The sequence below is a fragment of the Propithecus coquereli genome, unplaced genomic scaffold (assembly GCF_000956105.1).
Source record: "Propithecus coquereli isolate 6110/MARCELLA unplaced genomic scaffold, Pcoq_1.0 Scaffold26, whole genome shotgun sequence".
NCBI classification, from domain to species: domain Eukaryota; kingdom Metazoa; phylum Chordata; class Mammalia; order Primates; family Indriidae; genus Propithecus; species Propithecus coquereli.
In genome coordinates, this window is record NW_012148174.1 from 4791643 (window position 1) to 4807253 (window position 15611).

Genomic DNA, 15611 nt, shown 5'->3' on the forward strand with positions numbered 1-15611 from the left:
TAGTTGGTAAAAGCCAAAATACAAATATTTCACATTGAGATGAACACAAGAAGCCAGCTGGGAAAACATTACTATTTACAGATTTGGATTAGTCCAGAATTCATTTCAGCCTTTGAGGTAAAAGATGGTACTTTAAAATCATTGGCATTTAAAACACACAATCTTAAAACTTTAGAGAGATATAGATCCCTTGGTGAATTTATGAAAACATATGGATGAAGCAAGATGTAGTGGCGTGCATCTGTAGTCCCAGCTATTAGGCAGGCTGAGGCAGAGGATCAGGAAGTTCAAGGCCTCAGTGCACTGTGATTGCATCTGTGAATAGCCACTGCATTCAAGTCAAATGACAATCCTGATTTATTTGCAGTATTTAATTTCTTGTTTCTATTTCATATCTAATTGCATTGGCTATCATTTCCATTGTTACATGGTGTGATGGTGAGCATTCTTGCCTTGTTTCCTATTTGTTTTTTTTTTTTACTCCCCTTCCCGCTCTGCCTCTTGTTCCCGACTTCAACAGGAATAATTACAATGTTTTATTGTAAAGGAAGTTGCTGGCTTTAGTGTAACATATATATTAAAATTATCTATTCCAAATTCTAATTTTTATTAGGAATGATGCTGGATTTTGCAAAATTCTTTTTAGCATCAATGGAGACACTCATACTGTTTTTCTTCTTTGACTTATTAATATAGTCAACTATATGAAAATTTTTTTCTACTATTGAATCATTCCAGTATAGACTTGGATACATGAAATAATTTCTCTTAATTTTGACATATCATTTGTATTGTAGTGCTGGGTTCTATTTGTTAGTATTTTATTTTGACTTTTACATTATATGCAAAAGGAGATTAACCTGCAGATTTCCCTTTTGTGTACTGTTTTATCAGGTTTTATTTTAAAAACAGCCTTTCAGTTCATCCAAAACAAAGGGATTACTAGTGAAAAAGCCTTGAGGGCAACCACCTGAAATGGCCTTAAATGCAAGAAAAAAAGAAAAAAAAAAGCTTACAACACTGTGGTTTGTCTACTTTTGCAGAGATTTACAATGTTATACTTTCTATACCCTCTTTCTGAACACGAATTCACAAGCTATTGCAGGTATTACAGATATCGCTTTTCTTTCCAATAAATACATAAATTTTCTTTCAGTGGCAAACAGAGGCAGATTTTCCATGAAAGTTTTTGTTCTTGCAAGTCTGACCCCCCCCCCCCCCCCCCCCCGCTTTCTCACCTCCCTGGTAGATGAACCGGAACATTGAAAAATGGGGGAAGGGCTGGAAAAGGGGGTCCAATCCTTCACTTCTGTCTCCAGTCCAACTGGGCTGACCTTCTGTTATTTACTTTCACCATTCATTCCTGCTTCTGCTCTTTAGTTTTTTGTTGTTTCTCTCAACTGTCTTTCCTCATCTTTGCTTCATTCATCCCTCCACCTACCCTTCAAAACCCTCCTCCATAGCCTGACTAAGCCAGCCTATTCCGCATGCCAGTCTTTCTCTTATCTGCTACTGTGCTCTAAGTCTGGCCACGCATTTTAGCTATAATTGTTCTCGAATTGTTTCAAGGGTGCTAGTTTTCTTTCTTAGACTCCACGGTTGGCTCCTTGAGGGCAGGGACCTTATCTTAAAATCCCGTTTTGCATTTTCCGTTGTGTTCAGCCCTGTGTGTAATCGCATTCTTGCAAGGCATATCCGACTCGAGACACCCAGCACAGTTACTCATTTAGTCAATGATACAATGAAAACTCAAGTGCCCGCCCGTGGTAAACCATTACCATTCATTCCCTCGTTCGCCATACACCTGTGGCAGCCAGGGGGGGCAGGGAATTTAGGACTGCAGCTCTGACTTCCTTGGAGAAGCCAGATAAGCCTCAGATCGCTTCATTTCGGAGCCAGCCATGAAATTCGGATGCACCTAGGGGGTCAACATTAGGGGTCCCAGACTAAATTTACTGCACATCCCGTTTCCAGACTGGGGCAGATGACCTCACACATCCCAGAATAAGCCAAAACTTTCGAAACTCACGTCACAAGATACTATTTGCTCGTGGATGTCGAAGGCACTCTTCCAAACTATGGAAACTCTAATCTTCCAGCTTGCAGCCGCGGACCGGCTACCCGGATGTACCTCTGCCAAGCTGCGGTGCCTATACAAAAATGGAGGTTATTTTAGAGAGAGTATGCTAAACCTTTTCCTTAAATTTTTAAATTTAAGGATTACCTCAGTTTCATAGAGAAAATAACGAGAGCAGCATTTACATGCTTTTTTTCAAAAATACGAGAATTTGAGTTTTCCTCAGGGCATTTGGGCTTGTGCAGCCACCACACCTTTGAAGACCACTTTATAACTGTGGGAAAACTCACCGAGCTGTTTTCGGCGACCCCGCCATTTCTAACTTGCTATATTGCTGCAGGGAGCCGGCAAAGCCCCGCTTTTTCTCTCTCCCCTTCTCCTCACCCTTTCAAGGCCCAAATCGCCGGTGAGAATATGGAAACCAGGCCGAGGGGCAGCGGAGGGCAAGGGGGGAGGGGCTACTTAGACGGACCGGGGAAGAGCGAGCGGTTACGCATTCTTCACTCTCCCCCTCACTCCCCAGCGTCACGCAGTTACGTTTCTGAAGTTGGAAGTGTGGGTGCTGTCCGCTGCATTTTCCACTTGGCCTAAAAGTAGGAGTCCACATGGCAGGGGTTAGGAACTTTGTGGCGCGGCTATCAACCTGAGCGTCTGGTTAGTCAGAGGAACGCGGAAAGCCAGGCCCAAGGCACCGGTTGTCATGGGAACCGGGGCGCTGGTCTCCCCAGCGACCTCGTCTTCAGGGAGGGGGCGGGGCTGGAGGCAAGGCGGGCCAATGAGGTCGAGGGGAGCTCACGGTCGAAGATCTGTGGTCCTCCCGGAGCCCGCGAAGGGTTGAGTGACAGGACCGGGGGGCGGGGCCGGTGCGGCTGCCTGAGGTGGAGCCGGAGTGGTGCGAGAAAGCTTCAGCGGCCGCGCTGAGGCGAGGGTGACACACCATGCTCACGGCCCCTAGAGACCGTCGTGCTGGCGAGCCGCACTCCCTAGCTCCCCGGTCCGCCTCGGCAGCGCTTAGAGTCTGCTGCAGGAGTTGAGCCGTCCGCGCCCGAAGATTTTGACGAAGCTCTCGGAGGCGCGCAGAGCACAGTAGGGCGGCGAGGGTGCGCGAGCGCTCTGGGGTCAGGCAGTCGGCGGGGTCGCCTCTGGAGGGGCGTTTCCGAGGCGAGGAGGAGGAGGAGGAGATGCTGCTCTTCTTCTTTCCCTCCCCAGGCTCCTCCAGCTCCTTCGGCCCACGCCCGCTGCCGCTTGGGGGAGAAGAGGTGGTGGCTCGCGGCGGCTGCCGGCGGCCCGCCCCGACGCCGCGTCCCCGCAGCCCTCGCCCGGCGCTCCAGTAGCAGGACGCGGTCTCCGGACGAGCCGGTAAGGACCAGAGCGGCCCCGGGCTCCGGACTGCGTGTGCAAAAGTGCAAAACAAAGTACAGCGCGCTCGCTGCCTCCCTCCTCTCTCTGCTTTTGCTCCAGCCCCCAAACCCAACTCTTCTGTGCCCTGGTGGAAGGAACTTGTCTTTGGTTTTGGTGGCGGGGTGTTTTTGTATGTGGGCGTGGGGGTGGGGTGGCTGGAGTGGGGAAGACGGAGATGAAGTTTCGCTGCTAACTAGGTGGACCTGTCTCCTCCGCGGAAGACAGCCGGATTCTTCGGCTGAAACCCCAGAGGGGGAGAGTAAAAGATTGTGGGGTAACAGGGAGTGACATTGCCCCGTCGTGCTTGTACAGCTCTGCTCTGTGCGTGCTAAGGGAAGGGCTCCCGGAATCTGTTTCTAATTTCTGTACATGATTGTGGAGATGGTGTGGTTAGAGGCCGCCCAGAAGAATGTGTATGTGGAAGGCCTGGGAGAACAGGGGGTGGGGGTAGGGGAGAGGGGGGAAGAGGGGGCAGAGGGAGAGACACTGCCTGATGCAAGCTCTTTTTTATTGCTTTCCTTCTACTTGGTCACGTTAACACTCTAACCCCCACCTCCCCATTACATGATACGTAAGTGCAGAAAACTGGAAAGCTGAAGTTAAACCAAAGTCCAGAAAATTCTTAAGAAGTTTAATTTTCTTCTGTTGTGAATATAATGGAGAAGGGAGGATGGGGAGAAATATCACTAAGAGAGATTTACAGCAATACGGTTTTCATTGACCTTAGACGTATGGGATCGACACCACTATACACTTCCAACTAATCTCTTCGACAGTCTTGTGTCTTTTTGGTTTAATTGCATCTTTGAAACAACAAACGCGGTGACTTCATAGGGAGCTGCCTAGAGCTGAGTTTACCTCTCAGAAAATGGGGCAATCGGGTTTGTTTTCAAGGCGGGACCTAAACAAAATGTAGGACACCTAATCTGTGGGATGAAGGGCGCTGGTAACTAATTAGCAAGATTTTATTTTTCCCCTCCCCCCGAGCAAGATTTTAAAATTTGTAACTAGAGAGTTTACTAAAGGGTGGAAAAAAAAATAAAAGTCGCTGTGTTATGAAACAGGCGTTGGTATTTTCCCAAATTCTTGATGACTGGGTTGGCAGGGTCCAGGTGAAATCTTGCTTCATGTTCATTGGCTGCTTGTGGTGGTGCTATAATACAAATTATTTATCCTTTTAATATCTCTAGGAGCATTTTTAAAATTAAGTTCATGCATACATTGATTCAGTAAATTCATACAGAGGCTCACTGACTACCATCCAATCTTAAATTTATTATACTTTTTTCATAACATTGCGTTCTAATTAGAGGCTTTGTGGGAGTGTGTGTGGGGAGAGAACAGGATGGAAGGTGGAATTAAAAACACAAAATATCTGGGGCTAGTTGTTAAGAAAAAAGACTAATTTCATAATATCTTTCACTTTTACAATTAGAGAATTATGACTTCCTTTACCATCATGTAGGTTTATCTTTGAATTTACATTTGTCCAACCAAAATTTTTACTTGCATGTAAAGCCTGCTTACATTTTGGAGGATGATTACCAGCATCCAAAAATATAAATGACTTTTCATGTCACGAGTAATACACACACACACACACTCAAACCAGTGTCAATTTGAAAGAACAGATTTTAATACTATGATAAGAGTCAAAAGTTGTAAAACTTACATTGCTCTTTTTTGTTGTTGTTTGATTTTTGTTGGTTTGTTTGTTTGTTTTTGGAGGGATGCCTCCTAAACGCGGGATGTGAATATGAGAATTGGCTAATCAGTTGTTTTGGGTAGATGATACAGATAATAGGTGTTCATCTTTAAATGAATGGAATTGAGGCATTCTTTAATTATTATTAGGAAAAACAGGTCTTGCTTTGTTCCACCTTTGATAGGTTAAGGATTGGATGGGGAAGCACTGTAGCTTGTCCCATGTCAATGGATTGTGTATTTTTCCAGCTCCTCTTATTGCACTGCTCCAAACAAACTGGAGAAAAGGACTATAAGGGTTAAACTACTACGACTACTTCTTTTTATTTCTCTTCATCTTCTTTTCACAGAGTGTGTAATTTTTAAATAAACTACAAAACACTTTTTATAATATAATTAAATTATAATTAATACCATTTGAAATTGAAAACAAACACAAACATACTCCAAGCCAGTGCATTTAGGAATTACTCTTGTCAACATGTTCTTATTTTGGAATATGCTTTGGAAGAATTCTGTGCCACTGAAAGTGTTCTCCTGTTGGTCTCTGATGTAACCAAGTATGACTCATTTGAGTTAATGTCACTTTACAAGGTAGGAGCCTGAGAAAGGAGAAAAGATAGATACTGGGTCTCAGGATAGAAGGATCATTGCTGATGGGAAGAGTGAGGATCTGTTGCTCTTGATTTCCTTTGTTTTTTTCTGAAAAAATCTTTCTCTTTTAATTTGAAAATTAAGATGGGTCCAGCAACTAGATTTTTAAAAGATAGCTTTTAATGAGTAAATTAATATAGGACTTTTAATGTTCTAAATTAAACTTAAAAGTTCCATGCTTGCTATAAATATGTCACATCAAATCAAAACTGCTTTGGGAGGAGAAGTTCTAATAATCCTTTGAGTTTGGTGGAAAAATGAAAAAACATCTTTAAGACCTTTCCTTATCTTATTCCAGTTTGGTGTCAGGCTGGAAAGCATGCTATTCCCAACCCTCTTGTTAAGAATGTGTAACTATCACTAATAGTTTGTGAGGCAGTAGGAGACCAATTGTTTAATTTTTTAGGACAAAAAGATAGTAACTCCTGAACGATCTAGTATAGAGGCTGGTGTAGATTTGAACCATAAACTTAACATGTTTTCCCCAGAGTTTGCTATCAGATGCACAGGCAATATGGGAACTGGGAACTGGTCCCAGTACTCGTTAAATGTGTTTGCCTTATCCTGTGCTCTACCACTGAATCCTGCTTTTTTCCTATTTTTATTTTGTTTCATTTTGTTTTCACACTGGTAAAGTATGAAAATTACCTGAAACTAATTGCCTCAAAGAGAATCCTTCTGCAATAGTATAAAAAATGTGGAGGACTTTTATTGTCTGACAAACGTGTGTCTAAATCCTAGAGACCTTCTTTAAGTTTACTTTGCCCATCTGTAAATAACTTAATAATATCTACCTCCCAAGGTATTTTGAGGATGAAGTTAAATAATATATGCAAAAGTGGCAAGTGAAAGTTGACACTCAGTTTTTAGTTTGCTTCCTTCCTTGCTAATCTCTTTTACAAAATTAAATAACATTCAACAATCACAAAAACTTATGACTGTCTACTCAGATCATTCCTAAATGTGTAGAATGTGTAATTCACATTTAGCCCTCAGGGGTTTTGACTTGAATCTGAGTTGTCAAAAGGCCCTCTTCACCTACCAGCCAAGAAATGTCTTTAGCTGCATGCTGCATCTGTGCTTAATAAACAGTTTCTTATTTTCCTTCTAATTTAGTGGTATTCAACTCTGGCTGTACCTCAGAATCAGGTAGCTTTTAATAATCTTTATGCCCAGGCCTCAAACCAAACCAATTAAACTGGAATTTTGGGGGGTAAGAACCAGGCATTCACATTTTTAGAAGCTCCTTAAGAACTTAAATTGTAACGTGGAGCCAACTTGGGAACCAATGTTCTAAACCCCGCTAGAAGGTAGGTATAGAAAATTTAGTTCCCACAAATGCAGCAGCATTTTTATATGTTGTATTATAGTCCTTTCCTCTATATAAATCACAAGAATTTTAAAAAATATGTATGTCTCAGAATCATCTATACACTATGCCCATCTATAGGACTTTTTACTATTTGGATCAGAATTTAAGATTCAAGTATTTCCTCCCAGTTCCCCAGAGCTGTACTGTTCAATGTAGTATCCCTAGCCATATGTAGGTATTTAAATTTATATTTTAATTAATTAAAATTAGATAGAATTTAAAATTCTATTCCTTATTCCCAGTAACCATATTTTAAGTGCTCAGTAGCCACTTGTATCTAGTAGCTACTGTATCACACAGCCTAGAATGGAACATTTCCTCATCACAGAAAGTTCTGTACTGCTTAGAGGTTTTGAAATTTGTATACCAATTTTCTATCATCTGAAATAGAATATATACATAATTCCTCTTATTAAGTCATTTCCTTCAGATTTATAATTAAAAATTTATGAAATGTCATTTTTGAAAGTTATTTATTTATTTTATGTATTTATTTTTGTGAGATAGAGTCTCACTCTCTTGCCTGGGCTAGAGTGCCGTGGCCTCAGCCTAGCTCACAGCAACCTCAAACTCCTGGGCTCAAGCGATCCTCCTGCCTCAGCCTCCGGGGTAGCTGGGACTGCAGGCACGCGCTACCGTGCCTGGCCAATTTTTTCTGTTTTTAGTTGTTTGGCTAATTTCTTTCTATTTATAGTAGAGACGGGGTCTCGCTCTTGCTCAGGCTGATCTTGAACTCCTGAGCTCAAGCAATCCTCCCCCCTCGGCCTCCCAGAATGCCAGGATTACAGGCATGAGCCACCGCACCCAGCAGAAAGTTATTTTTTTAAGGTCATGAGAAATACCACATTTCTGATATATTACCTCTTTCCTCAATCTTTTGTACCTAGTTATAATGTTTTCAAAGTTAACTGAGAAGAGCAAATTTAGTGTCCTTGTTTTTATTACTTATCTTGGTATGCTTTCAGTCTAAAGGCTTAATTGCCCTTATATACTACAAAAGTTTCAGGTCTGGAAACGTGATGTCCCAAAACACTGAAAATAGAAAAGGTCATCATTTCAACGCAAGTGCTGGGATTTGATTAAAGGCTTTCCTTCTTGGCAAAGACAGTTTTCTTTTTTTCTTTTACATATGGACACCCTTAGTTATCAAATGACATGATTAATTTTTCAACAGAAACTGTCTTGTTAATTTTAACATGAGTGTACAGATGCAAGAGAAATTTTATTTTTTCCTCACACACCCCCTTGAAAAAAAATGAGTTTCCTAAAAAATTTCAGATGATTGGAAGCTAACACTGTGTCATCTGATTTAATGGTGTTTGCCACTTGTTCACTACTGATGCACAGCACAGAAGAAACTGTACTGTGAAGTTCATCCTAAACCTCCTCATTAACATGCCTAAGAAAGATGACTTTTAATGAAAGTTTTATTGATTTAGTATGCTCTGAGTAAAGTTGAGAACAAAAATTAATTTCAATTAAAAATATTCTTTCTGTGTAGATGGTACATTTCTTTTTACATAAATACATGCTTTTTTACCTACTTAGATCAGACAAATTTGCAATGGAACATGTTGTTAAAAGGATGCCTGATGGCATGTTTTGTGTACAGTATCATTTTCATGTTTTAATGCTTTTCCACTTAGTTGTAATGTAGTCTGTAGAACAAAAATGAAACATACTTGTTGAATAACTTAAGGTTAGAATGATTATATAATTTGATATTGTTGTAAAGATATTCCAAGTTGTGTTTTGTTTCGTTCTTTGAAAAAGATATAGCCTGAGAATGTTTTTAAATAAGGGAATTCTTTTAAAAAATTAAGTTTCTCTTAGCACCATGTAAATACTATTTTGCTTCTTCTAGAAAAGTGTAATTTTAAAAATTAACAAATTATTTCAGGTCTTAGTGTAGCTAAATATTTCTCCTGAAACATATATGTAATTCAGTATTTGAAATGAGAAGAAATAATCAGTATTTCGGGACAGGAATTTCAGTTTTGAATGATAGATGAATTCCTTCATCAACGTCTTTCATATTCCTGACTTGAGCTGAGATATAATTTCCTGGAATTATTTAAACATAATATTGATTACATTTATCCTTTATACAAATTGTCTTATTTTTTTATATTTATTTATTTATTTTGAGACAGAGTCTCACTCTGTAGCCCGGGCTAGAGTGCCGTGATGTCAGCCTAGCTCACAGCAACCTCAAACTCCTGGGCTCAAGCAATCCTCTTGCCTCAGCCTCCGGAGTAGCAGGGACTACAGGCCCACGCCACCATGCCTGACCAATTTTTTCTATTTTTAGTAGAGACGGGGTCTTGCTCTTGCTCAGTCTGGTCTCGAACTCCTAAGCTCAAGGGATCCTCCTGCCTTGCCCTCCTAGAGTGGTAGGACCATAGGCATTAGCCACCGCTCCGGGCTATACAATCTGTTTTAATTTTATTTTTATGCTGGGTTCTATGCCTAGATCAAGGAATGAGCTTAGAGCAATGATTCATAATGTAACATATCTAAATTTTTTAGTACTGTATATAAATTTACCAGGGCTGAAATGTATTAATATATTTGTAGCTGTTCTTCATGAAAGCTGGGATAGGTGGTTTCATTTTAAAGCTAAAAATTAAAAATAAAAATTAATACAACAAATATAATGGAAACTTTAGTTCAGGAATGTTCCGTTATTAGATCTAAATTAAATAAACTATATTGTAGCTGCATACAATTGAGTTCATTTGTAGCTGAGAAATTCTGGTATTGCTTTAAGGAGTATAGAAATGAAAAATAAGATATGTGTTATTGCATAGTGCCCAGCAATACTGTAACTTCAGTTATAATTCGAGTCAACATACTCTCCTATGTTCATAGTTTATATTGTATAGTTCTTAGAGCTACTATGACAAATCTAGAATATTAAATTTTAATGAGAATTTCTTTCAATTTTTAAACAACAGGGAATATTTTAATGTGGTCATGTAATATATCACACTTATGTGGACTAAAGACCAAACTGAGCCATATTTTTAAAATAAGATTTCATCTGAATCTTTCTTTTATTCTTTTTATTATTATTATTATTTTTAATATGGAACGCTTCATGAATTTGCGTGTCATCCTTGCACAGGGGCCATGCTAATCTTCTCTGTATCGTTCCAATTGTAGTATATGTGCTGCCGAAGCGAGCACTGAATCTTTCTTAATGTTTATATTAGTACAATAAGCCTTCTTCTAACTTCAAAAGAACTTTAAGATTGTATTGAGATACTAAGATTTAATTGAAAATTGAATAAGACTGTTCTTCCACCTACAGGAATACTAAAGAATCACTGTAAATAAGCCACGTCATTTGAATGTTTTCTAGATGAATCTATAATGATGAATCTGGGCTGATCTAACCCCATTCTTACACCAGTTCCCTTTTTAATTGTTCCTTATTCATCAATTCCTATTCTTTGCCAGGTACTCTGTTAGGCACTAGTGACGTACAAAAAGGACACATTTTCAAGACAGGAGACTTGGTGGGACAATTTTTGGCCACATGGCTTTCATCATCTGAGTTCATGCTGAATAAACCAAGCTATTGGCAGGATATATTCCACAGAATACCTATAAAGATAAAATTAAATAATATGTAAAATTGCCTAGATGATTTGGTTTTATTAAATAGATGCTGCTGTGTATGGTGTTGACCACTCCCATTTGGTTTAGAGAGACAGTATAGCATGGTATTTAAAGCATACACTTAGAACCAGGATGCCTGGGTTTTGATTTCTGACTCTATAGTTTATTAGCTCTATGACCTTGTCCAAGTTACTTAACCTTGCTTTTTCCTCATCTTCAAAATGAGGATAATGACCAGACCTACTTTATGGGGTTGTTGTGAAGACCAAGAGTTAATACACATAAAGCATTTAGAATAATGCTTGATACATACTATGTGTTTAATAACCATTAGCTATTACTATTTTTGGTATACTTAAATTTGATTTATACAGATTTTTTTAACATTAGGTACACATAATATAGGAACTTAAATATGGTTTTTTGTTTGAAAGTTTATGGCCCTACTTTTTTTCTTGGGCTATATGTTTCTTCCACTCATTACTTGGACTTGCTGATATACGTGATGTGTACCTGATTTTTATATACTTATTAGAACTTGTAAAATGAATGTCATTTTCCTCAAACTATTCATGTTTAGAACACTACATCTCCAGGTTTGGAATTACTTTTAGAACATATGGTATATTGTTTTAAATATCCTTTGTAGTGGCACATTTCCATTCTTTGAGAAGGGGCTTGCTTTAATTAAATAATATACCTATTCATGTTTTAGAAAGGTGAATGATAAGGAGTATAATTGGAATTAAAATGAAGAAAGAGGCAGCTCTCCTGGAGACAGCTAGTGTACGGCTGGGGAATGCTGAGCCACGTGTCATGCCCTGCACTGCCCAGACTAGCAAATAATACAGTCAAGATGGCTAAAGGTGACCCCAAGAAACCAAAGAGCAAGATGTCTGTTAATGCTATCTTTGTGCAGATGTGCAGAGAAGAACATAAGAAAACCCCAGAGGTCCCTGTCAATTTTGCAGAATTTTCTAAGTGCTCTGAGAGATGGAAGACAATATTTGGAAAGAGAAATCTAAATTTGATGAAATGGCAAAGGCAGGTAAAGTCCCACCATGATCGGGAAATGAAGGATTATGGACCAGCTAAGGAAGACAAGAAGAAGAGGGACCCTAATGCTCCCAAAGGCCACAGTCTGGGTTCTTCCTCTTCAGTTCAGAATTCTGCCTCAAGATCAAATCCACAAACCCTGGCATCTCTGTTGGAGATGTGGCAAAAAAGCTGGGTGAGATGTGGAATAACTTAAGTGACAGTGAAAAGCAGCCTTACATCACTAAGGCAGGGAAGCTAAAGGAGAAGCATGAGAAGGATGTTGCTGACTATAAGTTTAAAGGAAAGTTTGATGGCACAAAGGGTTTTGCTAAAGTTGCCCGGAAAGGTGGAAGGGGAAGATGAAGAAGAGGTTAAGGAGGATGAGGAGGAGGAGAATCATGAATAGAAAAATTCTGGAGACTGGAAAAAGAAACAAACAAAAAAACTGTTTATCTCCTTGTGAATACCTTAGAGTAGGGAACACTGTAATTGACACATCTCTTATTTGAGAAATGTCTATTGTCCTCATTAGGTTTAATTACAAAATTTGCTAACGATCATATTGTGGTCTCAAAGTGCTCTAGAATGTCAGTAGTTTACATGAAGTGGCCATGGGTGTTTGGAGCACCCTGAAACTGTATCAAAGTTGTACATATTTCCAAACATTTTGAAAATGAAAAGGCACTCTCGTGTTCTCCTCACTCTGCACTTTGCTGTTGTGTAACAAGGCATTTAAGGATGCTTCTGGCAGTTTTTTTTTGAGACAGAGTCTTGCTCTGTTGCCCGGGCTAGAGTGCCGTGGCGTCCTAGCTCACAGCAACCTCAAACTCCTGGATTCAAGCGATCCTTCTGCCTCAGCCTCCCGAGTAGCTGGGACTACAGGCATGCGCCACCATGCCCGGCTAATTTATATATATATTTTTAGTTGTCCAGATCATTTGTTTCTATTTTTTAGTAGAGACGGGATCTCGCTCTTGCTCAGGCTGATCTTGAACTGCTGACCTTGAGCGATCCACCCGCCTCAGCCTCCCAGAGTGCTAGGATTACAGGCGTGAGCCACCACGTCCAGCCTGGCATTTTTTTTTAATCTGTAGTTAAATAAAATTGGAAACAACACAAATAGCTTACAGATGAGGAATGATTTAAAATATTGTAAATCCTTGCAATGGAATCTTATGATCATCAAAAATTAGATTGACAAGGAGCTTTTTGTAACATGGAAATATAATGTTAAATAGAAAAAAATAAAGCATGATTATAATTGTAGTTTTTATTTTACTTTGTTTTTTATGAAAACTTTCATTTTAAAGGGGCTAGAAAAAAACAAAAATGCTCACAATGGTGATACATAGGGAAAACAAACCTGTTTTCGGAGTAGACAGATTAGACTGTGAAGAATTCATGATGTATAGAATCTGCTCTGTTGAATTGAAAGGTATTTATTTTGCCTGAGATTGGTTTTACTGATTCTAATGCATTGTATTATTTTAGCCAATTCTTTAGACAAACTAGAAGATGTACTTGAGGCGGGGTCACTTTTTTACAAGGATGTTTAAGTAATAATGATGATAGGATAATACATTATAAAATGTACTGTTTAATGAAGTAAAAACTTAATTCCTCAAAACAACCTCATGGTAAATATTATTAACTTCCTTTTAACAGATAATGAAAACTGAGGTGGAGTTAGATTAATTAAATTGTCAAAGGTAATATAGACAGTAAGTGCATCTAGGCAATCTTGTTCCAAAGCCTATGTGCCTAAACACTACACACTCGGTATTTTAACAGTGAAAATCATTTATAACTTTTAATTCAGAGTTGGAAGTAATGATCTTATTAAGGTGTTGTCATTAAGAATAGTTCATGACCAAGTCTCCATTCCTTGCTTAGTGCATTTAAAAATTGTCCTTTGATTTGGTTGACAGCTATTATTTACAGAGCTCCAAACTGTTGGTGACTGCTAACAAAGTTTCTTTTCTTCTCCTTTGAATCAACTCTTTCAGTAGGGTTAGATGCTTTGTATGTGGTGGAATACAACTGTGCCTGATAGGAGAACTACAAAAGTTTCTAAATTTTAGTTTATCATATGGTTTTAAAATCCATTCACTGTATAATGGGTTGACGTTTGCTTTTTTTTGAGATGTGAAATTTGTACCCTAGAGTTCTTTGAGACAAAATTAAAGTCACTATTAACCCTTTCCCTCAACTGTCTTCACATTTTTTTTCACTTAAGAGTTATATATCATTATCTCCATGCATATTGTTTAGATGATCATGCAGTTCTTTTATTAAGAAACAGCTTTGTTGTCCTCTGAAGGGGATGAGTTATGCAGACTTCAGTTTTTATAGCAGATAACATTTGTTTTATTATTCTTAAGTAACTTTTTTAGATTAAAAGTTGTATATTGTACAAGGTTCAAAATGTACAAAGATTGAAAGTAAGTCATCTTTCTACTCTTATCTCCAGATCCCTTCCCTAATGTGCTGTTCTGTATCTTTCATTTTCAGTAGTGTCACCAAAGCCAGGTCGAAACATTAATGACATGCCAAACAGATGTTTTAGTCTTTCTCAATGTGAAACTTTGTATGTACTCTCTTAGTATGCTAAAAAGTTCTTAGCTTTTGAAAAAAATTTATACCGATAACATATTCCTTTTTTATATATTAAGTAACACAACTTCATTTTTCTGGTTTTCTTTTTTTTTTTCTCAAATTACCTCATTAGTCAAACATTTCTCCCACTTTTGACCTGGTTAATCCCCTTCTTTTATTAACAATTAAAAATCTATTAGTAAAAGCAAACTTGGATGTCTTAGCACTATTTATTATCCTGTTTTAAGTTGAAAAATTTCTTCTAACTGAAGTTGGCAAATAATTGAGTACAACTGAAGTTGGATCATTTTATGGTTGGAAGGGGAACTATTTCAATTTTCTCATTTTATAGAGTGCTAGGTGCAAAAATTTAGGTGTACAGAATTTTTTAAAAATATGTTTGTCCTGGTTTTCTTGGCTTAAGCATAAATACTGAAGACTAAATGTGGAGTTACTTTTGTGGAGGTAAAGTTCAGATATTTTTTCCTGCTTAAATATAGTGCATTGAGAGGAAAGATATACCAGAACATAATTTTCTAATAACATTATTTTAGCTTTTGTAATTAAGCTTCATTGTATGTATACCTTTTGAAACATAGGCAAAAGGTGGGGTAGATTGTGGCCTCCAGGTGCGAACTATATCTGAATTACCTGTGAATTTGTTAAAAATAAACATTCTGGGATACTTCCTGTGTCTCCAGGAATCTGTAGTTTAAAATATGCCCCAAAGATAGCTTTTCTACTAATGGTAGAAAATAAGTACTCTTTCAAGGTATTTTTCTAGGAATCTTATCTCCCCTTTAAAGAAATTAGATAATTTGATCATGCTTTTATGCAGTTATTCTCTAAGCTAAAAATATAAATTAGGGACCAGGCACAGTGGCTCATGCCTGTAATCCTAGGACTCTGGGAGGCTGAGGTGGGAGCACCCTTGAGGTCAGGAGTTCAAGACCAGCCAGAACAAGAGCAAGATCCTCTCTCTACTAAAAATAGAAAATTTAGCTGGGCATGGTGGTGGGTTCCTGTAGTCCCAGCTACAGGAGGCTGAGGCAGGAGGATTGCTTGAGCCCAGGAGTTTGAGGTTGCAGTGAACTATGATGACGCCACTGCACTCTAGCTCGGACGACAGAGCAAGACCCTAAAAAA

The 15611-nt window shown here is 38.7% G+C and overlaps 1 protein-coding gene and 1 pseudogene across 4 annotated transcripts in view; both read left to right on the top strand.

Annotated features, from left to right (window-relative positions):
* The first annotated feature begins 2978 nt into the window (after positions 1-2978).
* Positions 2979-15611, top strand: part of PTPN13 (protein tyrosine phosphatase, non-receptor type 13 (APO-1/CD95 (Fas)-associated phosphatase)) — a 162103-nt gene continuing 149470 nt past the window's right edge. For all 4 annotated transcript variants that reach the window (XM_012647232.1, XM_012647233.1, XM_012647234.1 and 1 more), the window contains exon 1: positions 2979-3436. The gene's annotated coding sequence lies outside the window, so the exon portion shown is untranslated. The remainder of the gene's footprint in view (positions 3437-15611) is intronic.
* LOC105812651 lies at positions 11605-12276 on the top strand (annotated as a pseudogene).